Source organism: Cornus florida, unplaced genomic scaffold, assembly GCF_030987335.1.
Source record: "Cornus florida cultivar Cherokee Brave unplaced genomic scaffold, ASM3098733v1 CherokeeBrave_3.0.0_Hap2_Chr04, whole genome shotgun sequence".
Classification (NCBI taxonomy): Eukaryota; Viridiplantae; Streptophyta; class Magnoliopsida; order Cornales; family Cornaceae; genus Cornus; species Cornus florida.
In genome coordinates this window covers 106,500,696-106,511,736 of record NW_026775574.1, presented here as the reverse complement: position 1 = coordinate 106,511,736, position 11,041 = coordinate 106,500,696, and positions in this window count along the sequence as shown.

Below are 11,041 nucleotides of genomic sequence, written 5' to 3'. Positions count from 1 at the left end.
TGTATGATTTGAGGCCAAAAGCCACAAACTTTAAAGTTCAAGTGTATGCTTTTAGATTCCAAGTTTTGCCTTTGAAATGTAATTTCTCTAACTTTGGAGGTTTGGCATGTGATTTGGAGTAAATGATATGTAATGAGGCTATGGGCCATTGTAACACATTTCAATATGTAAAGTACATTATTGGGATGCTTGTACAGCTTTAAAGATTTGTTTTTGGACAAATTCATAATGGGAATTGAGGCTTGGGTTAAGCCTCAACATTTTTGGTGTATAACAGGTCTTTCAGCACCATTTTGAGTCATTTCGGTCAACTGATGGCTTTTAGGATAGTAAAACTCACTTTCCAGTAGCTAAAAACACTGTTTGGGTACATTTCGATCGACCTAAATGATTTTCCTTCATTTTTCAGATTTTGGGCCATTCTGGGTTCGTTTCGGTCGACCTAAATGGTTTAATTCTTTATTCTTCAGGTTTGGGATATCACTATTGCTCTGACTTCAAATGGTCATAACTTCTTTATTTCTAATCCAAATGGGGTGATTCTTGAGCCTAAATTCAAGGATTTTGATTCAGCTTTCCAATGGTACTAAATTCATTCTTAGATTCAAATCATAGTGGGAGTTATTCATATTTTTGTAAGACAGTGTCAGATTTTGCTTAAACTGGGAATGGGAATCTTGTGGGATTCTTAGCCAAAGTTCTTAGAACCTTTTAGAATGTTGTGAAATGATTATTTTAGGTTGTATGGACCTCATTTGACTTGCTTGGAGTCAAATTTCCCTTTTTATTTGTAAATTAACTATTTTGTCCTTGGTTATTTGTAAATTGACTATTTTGTCCTTGGTTAATACAAGAAGTATAAGAAATCTCTCAAAGATAGATGTACAAATTTTATGAAGATTAAAACAAGAGCAAAAACCCTTTTAATCTTTACTAGAATCTCTCAAGATAGAATAAGAGTGAATGAGAGAGATGAAGAGAAGATGAGAATAAAAGTTCTCTTTTGCAATGTAATGTCTCTCAAATGGTGTGTCAATTATGCTTAGACATTCCCTTGGTATTTGTAGAGGTTTTAGCTACTGGAAGGAAAAGAGTCAGCTATACTCATCATGGAGTCGGCTCTACACTTGTGGAGGCGGCTCCCAAAAGTGGGAGGCTGCTCTACTCTTGGAAATATGAAAAGCGCATGCTCTACTTTTAATGGAGGCGGCTCCATTGCTGTGTATGATTTCAAATAGACATAACTCAGTCCATTTAACTCCAAATGAGGTGAAATTTGATTCTAACTTTATTGTCTTGAAGTCAGCTTTCTATTGCCATCGGCCTTACTCAAAAACTCCAACCACAGAAATGGTTATGGCCGTTTTAATGCAACCTGGTCAGAAATTTCGCAGACCAGAAACATGCATTTTGTGATGCTCATATCTTATTCAATTCAAATCCTTTTTAGGTGAAATTTGAGTCTAAACTCAAGGGCTTGAAGTCAATTTTCTAATGCAACCAGCCTTACTTAAAAAATCCAACTACAAAAATAGTTATAGCAGTTTTAGTACAGGCTAGTCTGAAAATTTTCTGGGTTGAAAATTGCTTCTTATGAGATAGCCATCTTTCTAGCACCTAGTACTTTGATGTATGGTTCAATTTAGTTTAAGTCCAGTTTCTAAGAGTCTAGGGACATAAAATGATGATAAATTTCAAGTGCATTGTGTCCTAGAGTCATTTACCAAATTTTGGTAACAAAGGTTTTAAAGATGAAAGAGTAAGTTCAATGTCTTTACCTTTACTTTCTAGGGACCAAAATAATTCATATAATTGATGTGCATGGTCCTAGCATTTTCAGCTTAAGTAATGAGTTCTTTCAAAGCTTATCAAGCTTGAACTAACTCATTATTTAGCAAAGACTCCATATGTCATATATGATGAAGTTCATATTCTATTGCTAATGGATATAGGAATTTATGAATGATAATGATGATATGCATGATCCTCTAGAGATGAGCTTTAAATGAATTCATAAATACTTTGACATTGAATCCTAAACACTCACCATCCTATCTATCCCTTTCTTCATGCTTTGGCCATGATCGTGTAGGTTTCGAGGTATTATTGCTTTCTTCCTTCCTTTGAGTTGCTTTCTTGCTCATTGTAGTCCAAGCTATCTTTTGATGGACTTTGCATTTGGTTCCTTACAACTTTATGTTCTTTTGTCTTCTTTGCTTTCCATAGATGTGATCTTGAGTAATGGAATTCTTTGAATGATCTTTAGTGCTTCATTGAGGTCATTATTTGATTGTGAATAATCTATATGACACTCAATGTAAACATTAGTCCTTAAACATCATTAATGGTTTGTTATCATCAAAACACCTAGATTATCCTTGGATGAAATCCTTAAGGTCAACAAACTTATCCCTCCCAATCTCCCATATGCTATCATTTCAAAAGTGGGAAGATTTGGGGAGAAAGGATAGTAACCTAAGTAACACTACCATAATATTGATTTTTTTTAAAAGACACATGAGTCCTACCTTACTATTACGGTATAATAATAAATTGGTTAACATTATTTTTTTATTTTATTTTCTTTTCTCTGCTTGACCCTTTCCGAACAAGTATGCTAGCCTTTCCTTTCTTTTCCTTCAAAATTTATCCAAACATGAATATGAGATATTGTTATCTTTTTTTTTTCTCTCATAATTAATTATCCTTTCTTTTCTTTCTTTCTTTTTATTTTTTTATTTTCTTTTTTTCCCAACTTTTTATCCAAACAACGCGTGTTTGGTTGATTTTCTTTGTTTTTTTATGATGATTATATCACAAAGGTGAACTTGATAATTGAAAATTAATTCAATAATCAAGATAACCAAAAATGACAATTGAAATTAGCTGATGCTTATAGAAATTCAGGTTGTAGTTTTGAAATCTCAGAAAGTAGGCTGCTGAAGTGTAGCAGTCATCATCATCAGTATTAGGGCTTCCAAAATCCCAAAAGGTAAAACATGGTTTACCCAACAAGAGAGAGGGGAACCGCACAAGACAAATTTTCAATGTACAATCTAAAAAGCTTCCCGGTAAAATAATTTGTTAAGATTCCTATCGACTATTATTTGAGTAAAACTTAGCAAAACTAGCATGACAAGTAAAATTTAAGGACCACCGCACATGACGAAAAATTTCAAATTACAATCTAAAAGGTTTTGCGGACAAATAATTTGTAAAGATTCCAATCAACTATTCTTTCCATAAAAGTTATCAAAACTCACATGACATAATCAAGTAAAATTTACGGATCATAATTCATTGAGAGAAAAAGTTTATTCAGACAGGCGCTAAGCTAACCAAATACCACAGCGAAGCAAATTTTACCTACAGGAAAAGAAAAAAAATCACATCAAAACAAATTTTACCTATCAAAAGAAAAGGAAAGCCAAAAACCCAGAGGAGGGAAATATTTGAGGAAACAAAATTTTGTTTGTATAGGCATGTTATGCAACAATCATAAGATACAAGGAAAATCCAAGTGACAAAGCAAGTAGTCTAATAGTAACTCCTTTACCTCCCAAAGTAAGAGGTGACAGATCAAGTCTCCAAAGGGGTGTGTATATTTCTTGCGAAAATAAAAAAGTAGCAGCAGCATATCACATCTTTGATCAGTATTGCAAAATAAGTTCAAACTCAAAGAAGAGAAACAATTACTTGAAAATAATCAAAATCCATATTAGATAATTGATTACACAATTTAGAATTTTGAAAAACAACACAAAAATAGGAAAACTAAGATTTAGAAAATGAGTATGAAACACTTACAGTGATGTAATGTTATTCATTAATATTCCATCTGATCCATAAATTTGTAATTTGTAGCATGATCTAAACAATCAAGGTACCAAAGTATATTATGGAAGATAAAAACCTCGAAGGCTTGAGGTTTATTGAAATCCACAGTAAAAACATGTGCAACCATCTTAGCAGCCCACTGAATAATTGGTATCATGTGAGAGGAGAGGGTGGGGGGAAGAGTTAGGCAAGAAACAAACTGAAAAAAGAAACTCATAGAAGCACAATGAACAAATCAAGTAAAACCAAATTACATGAAAAATGGCATACGCATTGCATGATTCACAAAACAACATAAACATTATTATAATCAAAGGGATATATAGCAAGGATTTTAACAACAACTTGGATTCTTGTCTTTTGCTAAACATACGAGTGGATATAGCTAGCCTATATGTCTTGACAACAATTACATGCAATGCGGGTTGGTGACATGTATGCATAAATTAATCTTTTCATATATTGAATATAACTTTATAGACACGACGTTAACATAGACTAAAAAGTGGAGGTGTCTTTGTAATAGAAAGAGTGACATAACAAAATAAGAGAGATTATATTACCCGGAATATTTGATCTTAAATCTATGTTATGTGAAGAAACTGTTTAAATTGTAATAATGAGGATTGTAATCATGGAGTTTGGTGGGGATGAAACTTTTTAAAGCTTGGCAGAGAGCAAGAAGAGAGAGGGAATGGATATTGGTGAAAATAATGGGTCAATAATTGAGGAGTCGGAGAGTGTCATGACTACTGAGGAGGTAGTTATGGATGTGGATCAGTTGTCGGATATCGATCGTCGGAGATAGTCTTAATGGTTGTTTGGCATCTTTGGATAGATGTATTTTTAAGGGTATTTTGGGTTTTTTTTTTGGAAATAATTGGTCAAAATTGATGGTCAACACACATTAGGGGGAAATTTGCTCCAAATTTTGAAAATATATACGAATTTGTATTCACATATTAAATAGTAGGGGTTTTTCTTGCACATTTTCTATATAACGAGGGTTTCTTTGCACTTTACCCTTACAACAAAAAAGTGAATGCATATAAAGACTAAAAAATAGTTAAGACCTCCAATTTTTCTTTAATAAGTATTAATGGATTAGAAAGCATTCAAAGGGGGAACGCACCCCAGAAAAGAAACTACACAAAGGCTAAGGCCTAGAGGGGACCCAAGGAACCCAAAATATCAACTATCTCAAACCTAAAAAATCAACTATCTCCTCTATAGATTAACAATCGTTCCCTATAACAAAACAAGAAAGAGTGATAACAGTAAGAAATTTTAGAACCCCAATAGAAGATTCCTCTTTGATTCTTCATCAAAGGATCTTCCTATTCTCCATAAGGGCGCCACCCTCAAAAAATCACGGGAGTGACACTTCACATGACACCATAATCCCCTCCCACCAAGACCTCACATATCCCCGAAAATCATCCGCCCTATAGGTTGGCGTGGACGACCGATCGCCAATTTGGACGACCGGTCATCCAATGCCATGGCCCCAAGCGCATGCAAATGAGTGCTTTGGAGTTTTGATGCTTGGCAATTGACGATTGGTTGTCCAAATGCTCAGCTACTGGTTTGGACTTGAATTTTGAGGCAGCTTTATTCTGAGTCTGGTTGGACACCTGTTAGTAAAATAGCCATAACTCATTCATTTTAAATCAAAATCAGGTCATTCTTGAGTCTAAACTGACCGTCTTGAAACCAGCTTTCCAATGGTACCAATCCCCGTCCGAGATTCCATGAATGGGAAGAGTTATGCCGTTTTATTGAAGACTGGTCATAGTTCTCTTCAGCAAAAAATTATGGAATGATTCTTTTCTTTGTCCAAATGACCTTCGTTCTTCATTATAAAGTGGCCTAAAGATATAGTAATCTTCTAACTCCCCAGAAGCATCATTAAAGACCCTAAATCAATGATCTTAATTGAATGTTAGAATGAAAGCCTGAAAATAAGAAAAACACAAAAATAACATAAAAGCATAAAATAGAAACAACTTAAAGAGCTAAAATGTGCAATTAAGAGGGCTTAAATGTATAACATGAGGCAGTCATCAGTAGACAAAGTGGTGGATTGCCTAGAAAGGATCGAAGCTTGGGAGGCAAAGATCTGGAAGATTGCAAGTAGAGTGAGGGTTTCTTGCTTAGCTGAAGGTCTTTTCCTATTCAGACTGCATTCTGAAGCTGAGGCGCAACATGTCTTGAAATTGGGAAAGCTAAAGTGGGGCAAAGCCCATCTGTTCGTGCAAAAGAAATCAAGTGAGGATGCAAATGTGAGTGGCTTTTCTGCTGGGCCAGCAAAGTCTGTTTTAGGCTCGGAGCGTTCATGCTCTAGAAAAGTAAGTTTGGGCCAAAAAAAATAGGTTGATTATCTCTTTAATTAATGGAAACAGCAGCCCTACAGGACAAGATCCAAGTCATCTACAGCAGAAGAAGATGGCTGGTCTACCTCCTTTCCAAGATCGCGATTCAATGACGACATCTTATGACAAAGGACCCAAAATTATCAAACATAAACGATCAAGTCAGAGCTTTTCCCAGAAGTTCGATAATGCTGAGTCTGACGTCCACGAAGGATTTTTGTCTAGGTATGATATCGAACGTTGGAGACGTGTTAGTTTGGGATTGCAGAATGGATTGCAAAAGTATGGAGTTGCTGTAATCATCCTTTTGGAATTACTCTCTGACCGATTAATCAGCCTATGGAGGTATGTATGACACTGTCCTTAATTCAGGCCAAAATCTCTTCTAGCCATTATCCAAAATGCTGGTCTAGAAAAGAAAAGCAAGAATGTGTTCACAAAAGCTCTATCCCGGGTATAACCTCTTTTCCTGAAGGCTCGAGCTCCTCTTCTGCACTTTCTTCTTCCCCTTCTTCTAGTATGTTGCTGAAGGGTTTGGGTTTGGAGAAGGGAGGTTTGGGTTTGGTTTCTAGAAGACATTCTTCTGTGTTTGTGGCTTTTTTTAAGGAAGGTATTGTGGAAGATTCTGATGCAACATTAAAGGGGCTCTGTGTTATGGGAAATCTAGGAAGGAGGGTATGTTCTTAACTCAGAGTGAGAGGTTTGGGAATGTAACTGTCAATGTGAATCGTAACATTTAGATTCGACTATGTGAAGGCTCTACTGCTACTGTGATTAGGGAACTTCAACTTTGTGAGGCCTTTACAGGGCTAAGCTTCTTTGTTTGGACAGATGTTCGCGATGATGTACACAATTATGTTTTTGGTACCCATTGTGAAGGCAGTTTCTCTTCTGTTTCTGTATTTGCTCTTGATGAGCGGGATGGTGTGTTGGTATTTTCCTAGGAAGGGGAGATAGGGATTGTTTCTAGGGATGGCAACGACACGGCGGTTGAGGATCTGCTACTTCCTTCGGACATGATGGAACCAGAGAAGGGGTGGGTTGAGGGAGCTAAAGTTGGGGATGGGGTTGATGAGTGTAGAAATGCTGAAGCATGAATGGATGAGGGAGAATGAGGGGGATGTGGGCAGCCTTATAGGGGAACCTGGAATAGGGGTGGGGTGTCAGGCTATGAGTATGTTTTACGATGTTGAAACAAGCTGAAAGGAAAGAAGGACGGGTAGGATTTCCACGGAAAAAGGGGAGTGGGAGGTAAGGAATCTCATTTCATATGTTAATGATGAAGGAAAAACAGGGGTTTCAAAAGAACGGGGTAGAGGGAGCTGAAGAGGGAAGGGAAAGGAGGTTTCTATTGTTTGTCAATGAAGATACACATTATTTCATGGAGCATCCATGGTCTAAATGACCCAGGAAAAAAATGAGGGGGGTAAAATTGGCTATTCGAAAGTGGGATCCGCATGTCGTATGTTTGCAAGAAACAAAATTAGCCTCGGCCTCGAATTCTGTTGTTAGGAGTCTTTGGGGAGGTAGATTTGGAGACTGGATTTCTTTGGATGCTTTGGGTTCCTCGGGAGGCATTATTGTGATGTGGGACAAAAGATGGGTTTGGGACCTTTGGGTTGGCAACTTCTCAGTAAATAATTATTTTTCGTTGGAGGAAGATGGTTTCCATTGGATCTTTTCAAGTATCTATGGTCCGAACGAAGATGATAGGTGTCATTTGTTGTGGGAGGAGCTTGATTCGGTGCAGCACAGATGGGCGCATCCCTGTTGTATTGGAGGAGATTTTAACATCATTCGTTCTTTGTTGGAAAGATCAATATGAAGCGGTTGGACTATGGCCTCAGAACAGTTCTCTTTCTTTATCGATGACCACTTTTTGATTGATCTTTTTTTTTTTTTTTGATAAATAAGAAAATTAATAGAAAGCGTTCAAAAGGGGAACGCGTCCCAGAAATAACAAAGGAAACCCAAAGGACCCTAAGGTCCTAAGGCAGGGGCTACCTGAAATCCAATAACATAAAGAACTAATAAGAAAAGATTTAAGAACAACAATCGAAGATTCATCTCCTTTAAAGAATCTATTATTCCACTCTCTCCACAAACACCACCATAAGCACAAAGGTGCCATCCTCCAATGTCCATGATCATGAGGTCCTACATCGCACCCTCTCCAAGCGTCCATCAATCCTCTCGCAAATCTAGGCATAACCTACGAAACCCCGAAAATACCTAACATAAGACTCCAACAATCATAAGCCACTGGACAATGCATTTGATTGATCTTCTAATGGAGGGTGCTTCGTTTATATGGTCGAGTGGTAGGGACCTACACTCTCTTGTTTGGATAGATTCCTTGTGACAAGCGATTGGGAGACGAAGTTTCTGGATGTTGTCCAGGTCGCGTTGGCTTGCCCGACTTCGGATTATATTCCTTTAGTTCTCGATTGTTGTCGGATTCGGAAATAGGAGTTCGCTTTTCAAATTTGAGAATATGTGGTTCTGTGCTGAGGGTTTCTTGGAGAGAGTTCGTTCTTGGTGGGAGAATTATGTGGTTTCTGGCAAGCAAATTAAGGCTTTTGAAAGAGGACCTTAAGAAGTGGGATAGGGATTATTTTGGAAATTTAAAATGGAGGTAGAGCGGTCTTGATAGCTAGAGGATCACCTGGGATGTTCGTTTTCAGCGACAGTTTCAGGATTGGGAGTTAGAGGACATTGTGGGCTTGTTGGAACTGCTGAATAGGCAGACGATTGGTGGGGGAGTCCTTGATTCCCTCATTTGGGTCTCATCTTCCCAGGGGAGATTTGAGGTCCGCTCTTTCTTCCACTGCCTCTGGGCTAATTTTCCTTGGAAAATAGTTTGGTGTTCGAAGGCTCCCCTGAAGGTGGCATTCTTTGTTTGGACTGCCGTTTGGGGCAAGATTCTTACCCTTGACAATCTTAGAAGGAGAAGACAGGTACCGGTCAATTGGTGTTGCATATGCAAGAAGGATGGAGAGTTAGTGAATCATCTACTCCTCTTACATTGTCAGGTGGCTCACGACTGTTGGAGTCTCATCTTTGGTCCGTTTGGTATTTAGAGGGTTTTATGCCCTGGTCTACGAGAGGTCTGATTGACTCGTGGAGAGGGTGTGGTATGGGTCCTCATGTTATTCATTTCTGGAGGGCGGTACCACTCTGTGTTTGGTGGTGCATCTGGAAGGAACGTAATAGTAGATCATTTGAGGGGGAGAAATCTCCTGTAGGAATGATACAATACCAAATCATTCTTTTTTTTTTTTTTGTATCACATTCGGCTGCTTGTAGGACATGATTGAACTATTAGGAGTAAGAACCGTGCTTTTACGGAGATCGCCGATATCGATCGTAAGGAAGGGGAGGGAGTCATTGATGAGGCTTTAAAACAGGAGGAAGGGTTGAATACCAGGCGGAAATTGCCGAGGTTGCCTTGTTGGAGGAGATTTCATGGAGGTAGAACCAGAGCCTTTGTGCATTTAGTGGTGTGTTTGGCAGCTCTATGGCGTCTCAACTCTTGAAAATTACAGTAGTTCCATCACTAAGTTTTATGCGCATATCTGGACCGACAGTCACCTCATCATTGCCCTCACCACCACTGTCGGAAAGGTCCTCTGACAAACTCATAATAGATATTGTTTGTATAATAAAAAATAAAAAATAAAAAATAAAAAGAAAAAAAAGATGGGAGGAAGAGAGCTAATATGTTATGGATTCGATTATGAATTGTTTGTGGTAGGCATCCAGATGAACTCTTTCCTATATAATATATAGTTTGTATACTCGTTAAGTATGATATGATTTTGTAATTGATTGTAGTGTTGTATATTGAGCTGAGGTAATGTGTGATACCCCTCGATTCTAGAGCCACGGGTGATCAAGTCCGAGCACAGATCCGAAGGATATCAAACAATTAATATTTAATCGAACACAGATGACAAAATGAATTTAATAAATAAAGTTTAAGCTGGAAGAACTAAAAATAAAATCCTTTATAATTAAATACTTAGAATCTGATAATCCAAAACTCCATCAGTTTAACAACTCGGGAATCCATCTCTAATGGACCCCTAATAAAAATCCCAAACTGAATGCAAGTAAAAACTGAAAATAAAATCCAAATCTAATATTTGGAAAGAAGTCCTACGTCGTCGGTAGAATGGAAAATCGTCCCTGCTCAGCACGAACAAGCTCTAGATTGGAAATGTCCGATACCTGAAAAATGATGAGTGGGTCAGGCCCACATGCAAGTTCTATACTACTACAACCCAAGCAGAGACCCGATACGCATGTATATCCTAACCAATCCAACAATAGCTAATAGTTCGTAGATAAATATGTATATATAATCACACTACAGGACTCTCACTGGACTACAGGCCCGTCTCAACCTGACTAGTAGGCACCATGCGAAAGCGCACCCCAAAGGTGGGTATGACTACCTAGTCCTAGCAGGGTACACATCCAACCATCATAGCCAGCTATGCATCCCAATGCATATACGCTCCCTAACCAACGACTCTGAGACTCAGGCTCATATCGTGGCATCATAAAAATATATTTAAATTCCATTCCAAACCAAAGTGTCACTCAATTATTTATTAATCTGACATAGAAGACAGGTAGGACTTAACTTTTGTAATTAATCCATCCCTTATTCCAGAGTAGGTAGGACTTAGCATTTTTAAGCTAATCCCCCTAGTATGTCACCGTCCCATACCGGTGCATACAAAAAATCCATCCAGAATTGATAATATATATATGACAGCATAACATATCAATATCAATATACCCAACCATAAGCATAACAAGAATGT